Genomic DNA, 4,481 nt, shown 5'->3' with positions numbered 1-4,481 from the left:
CTAGCACCTAGCTTCTGAGTCTATTTTAGATATTTTGTAGAGGAGGAAAATGCTTTTTTCCTACCCTTTCAGGATCCCTAGCTGGGTCTGAGAATTAAAGTGACAAAGGCAGATTAATAGGAGAAAAACATACAGAATTATTCAATAGAAGTTTCACATGACACGAGGGCCTTCATAAGGAAACAAAGACCCAAAGAGATGGGTCTGTGCATTTTTATGGGACGTTGGATGACGAGGAGGCAGACACGGAGGCTTGCAGTAGGCTAAGGAATATGAGGTAATTTTAGTAACTCAGGGAGGACTGCTCGTTAGGATTCTTTTGGGTCCCACCGTCTTCAAAGACAAGAAGGCTCCATTCCTCTGGGTACAGGGAGGACACCTCCCCAGGAGGGTTCTAGGACCTGTTTGCAGGATGAAGGGCTGGGGGAGGAGGTCAGAGCGGCCCTCCTGCTTCTGCTATTCTCCCAGATTTCTTCACTTAAAATATTCAATGTGCCGATGTGCCATATCCTGGGGTTGTGTGTCCTGAGCCCCATTGACCCCAAGTAAGTGGAAGGTGCAGTCTTCGTCCTTCTGTGACTCGCCCGTTTCACTCAGGATCATGTCCTCAAGTTCATGCGTGCTGCCACCTACTTTGTAAAGCCTGAATGACATTTCATCATGTGCACATAGCCACGTTCTCTTCATCCATCCGTCTGTCCGTGAACATTAAGGTTGTTTGCACATCTTGCAATCCATCGTAATTTTTTAGCTGGTCTACTAACATGTCCCGCTAGCTGATTTTCACTTTTCCAGGATCCGCTCCCAACAAGGTACTCTCCATAATTACACAGAATGAATTTTTTAAAAAATCCCTCTTCAGTGCTTTGATTTCTGGGTATTTTGGAGGGATAAATACCCTGAAAAAACATTCCCACTACAAAACTAAAGATAATAAACAAGCATCCTTCTTAAAAGCCGGATACTTAGCTGAGCTAGCAAGCCACCAGAGGGGACAAGGGAACATAGGGAGGATGGGCGTAAAGAGAAGCTCGGGTGGGGAGCTGGCACCGGAGGCATGGTGGCCCGAAGGACGTTTGCTGGTCCCAGGAACTTAGACCCCTGGGTTCTTCGACATTTGTGTCGGGAGTGGGGGATCAACAGACACGGCCTTAGATGCACAGAAGATAGAGTTAGAACATAAGCCTGCACAGCGCCTGGCTCTCCTCTGTGAAGGTGGAACCACAGGCTTGCCCTCACATAATGTAAACTGAGGCTTCAGTTTATACTGAATGTTCTAGAAATCACACGCTGAGAAATGAACAGACCCGTGTCCTTTCTGGGTAGCATACAGTCCATGCTGGTCTTCAGGATTTCCAAGGGAACAAAATCCAAAAGTATGGAACACCACAGAAACTTCCATGAGGGAGAGTGAGTGAAAACAAACAGCCAAGTTAGACACCTGAAGGTTTGGTGATTAAATTTAGAAGCAGAGTATAAAATAAGTAGGGGTTAAGAAGTTTAGCAACAGGGGCACCTGGGTGGCTCAGTGGGTTAAAGCCTCTGCTTTCGGCTCAGGTCATGATCCCAGGGTCCTGGGATTGAGCCCCACATCGGGCTCTCTGCTCAGCAGGGAGCCTGCTTCCTCCTCTCTCTCTGCCTGCCTCTCTGCCTACTTGTGATCTCTGTCTGTCAAATAAATAAATAAAAATCTTTAAAAAAAAATTTAAAAAAAGAAGTTTAGCAACAACAACAAAACCAAAGCAAGAAACAGATGCTATCCAATAAAGATCCTAGCAGTTTGAAAAAGTAGCAAATAGCCCATCTAAAATAAAATATTATCCTTTTTTTAAAAAAAGATTTTATTTATTTGACAGAGAGAGATTACAAGCAGGCAGAGAGGCAGGCAGAGAGAGAGGAAAGGAAACACACCCCCTGCTGAGCAGAGCGCCCAATGTGGGACTCGATCCCAGGACCTTGAGATCATGACCCGAGCCAAAGGCAGCGGATTAACCCACTGAGCCACCCAGGTGCCCTAAAATAAAATATTATCCTTAAGGCACCGGGCTGGCTCAGTCAGTAGAGCATGCAATTCTTGATCTGGGGTTGGAAGGTTAAGCCCCAGGCAGGGTGCAGAGATTACTTAAGAATAAAATGTTTAAAAAAATAAAGAGGAACACACTGGGGTAACTCAGTCGGTTAAGTGTCCTACCCTTGGTTTCAGCTCAGGTTGTGATCTCAAGCCCTGCATCAGGCTCTGTGCTCAGCAGGAAGTCTGCTTGACATTCTCCCTCCCTCTCTCTCTACCACTCTGGCTCATGCTCTCTAAAATAAATAAATTTGAGGGCCTGGCGGCTCAGTGGGGTAAGCCACTGCCTTCGGCTCAGGTCATGACCCCGGGGTCCTGGGATCAAGTCCCATATCGGGCTTTCCCTGCTTTGTGGGGAGCCTGCTTCTCCCTCTCCCTCCCTCTCCCACTGCTTGTGCTCGCTGCCTCGCTCACTCTCTCTCTGTCAAATAAATAAAATCTTTAAAAAAATTAAAAATTTTTAAAAATATTTTTAAAATTTATTTATTTATTTTCAGCATAACAGTATTTATTATTTTTGCACCACACCCAGTGCTCCATGCAATCCGTGCCCTCTATAATACCCACCACCTGGTACCCCAAACTCCCACCCCCACCCCTTCAAAACCCTCAGATTGTTTTTCAGAGTCCATAGTCTCTCATGGTTCACCTCCCCTTCCAATTTCCCTCAACTCCCTTCTAACTCCCAATGTCCTCCATGCTATTTGTTATGCTCCACAAATAAGTGAAACCATATGATAATTGACTCTCTCTGCTTGACTTATTTCACTCAGCATCATCTCTTCCAGTCCCGTCCATCTTGCTACAAAAGTTGGGTATTCGTCCTTTCTGATGGAGACATAATACTCCATAGTGTATACGGACCACATCTGCCTTATCCATTCGTCCGTTGAAGGGCATCTTGGTTCTTTCCACAGTTTGGTGACTGTGGCTGTTGTTGCTATGAACATTGGGGTACAGATGGCCCTTCTTTTCACTCCATCTGTATCTTTGGGGTAAATACCCAGGAGTGCAATTGCAAGGTCATAGGGGAGCTCTATTTTTAATTTCTTGAGGAATCTCCACACTGTTCTCCAAAGAGGCTGCACCAACTTGCATTCCCACCAACAGTGTAAGAGGGTTCCCCTTTCTCCACATCCCCTCCAACACATATAATAAATAAATTTATTATCCTTACTACAAAGAACTCAGTAGATTCACCAAAGAAATATTTATGATTTTGCAGAAAAAAATAAAGACATGGCCTGGAATCTGTCATTGCAAGAGAAATCCACCCCCCTACTCTCCACGTCCTGTCCCCACACCGCCCCTCCCCCACCCTTGCAAACCCCGGAGAGCTGAGACAGAGCAGAGCAGGTGTGATCACACACACACTAGGGAGTTCAGGAGAAAAGACACAAGAGAATGTAGAGCAACAAGAGAAGAAAAGAGTGACTGAGTGCTTTCCAAAGTTGAATAAGAGAAGTGCATCTGAAGTCTGGCGAGCTTACCAAACCCCAAGCAGGCTAAATAATAAGAAATCTACATGGGGGCACATCAGAGTGAAACCACACGGCACAAGGAACATGGGTCTTAAAGACAACCAGAGATCTAGATTATTTAAGTCACTCTCCTACTGAAAAGTCCCCAATGCCACCCTGCTGCCTGGTTAAAATCAGGCTACTCCCCAAATTTCCATCCAGAGATCACAGTCTGTAGTCCAGAAAACAAGAACGGCGGTGACGAAGGGTAGAAATTTCTAGTCTCCATCACAGCTTAACATGTCCGGCAAGAGTGAATTACTCTCGATGTTTGATTTTATTATTTTATTTTAAAAATTGTATTTATTTATTTGTCAGAGAGAGAGAGAGATTAAGCAGGGGCAGAGGGAGAGGGAGAAGCAGACACCCTCCTGAGCAGGAAACCCAATGTGGGATTCGATCCCAGGACCCGGAGATCATGACCTGAGCTGAAGACAGACACTTAACTGACTGAGCCACCCAGGCGTCCCTTGATGTTGATTTTTAAAAGGACAGTGGATGATGGAAATTTAACAATGTGGCTCCAACGCTGTCCTGGAAGAAACACGAATATTCTGAGCCACCAGTGAGGTGTGGGCTCCGGTGAGGCGGGGTGACTGGTGCGCGGCTGACACTTTCTTCCATTTATCCCATTTTATGTCATTCTCGCTGGTACACCCCCAAGATTCAAGAACATCCCATCGATTCACTGTTTGTGCATTTTAACCTTTTCTCACTTCATCCTCACGGAAGTTTCTTTCTTGTAGATGTGGGAAAAAAATTAAATTCTACAATGCAGCTGTGCCCTCCTCTGAGTCCTGACATTTGAACAACATCTAGGAGAGCTGGTTCCGCGGGACCCGCTGCTCAGAGCCACACGACTTCGGGAATAAGAACGCAGCCACAACGTTAAA

This window comes from Mustela lutreola, chromosome 1 (genome assembly GCF_030435805.1).
Source record: "Mustela lutreola isolate mMusLut2 chromosome 1, mMusLut2.pri, whole genome shotgun sequence".
Classification (NCBI taxonomy): domain Eukaryota; kingdom Metazoa; phylum Chordata; class Mammalia; order Carnivora; family Mustelidae; genus Mustela; species Mustela lutreola.
This window is presented reverse-complemented; position numbering follows the sequence as displayed.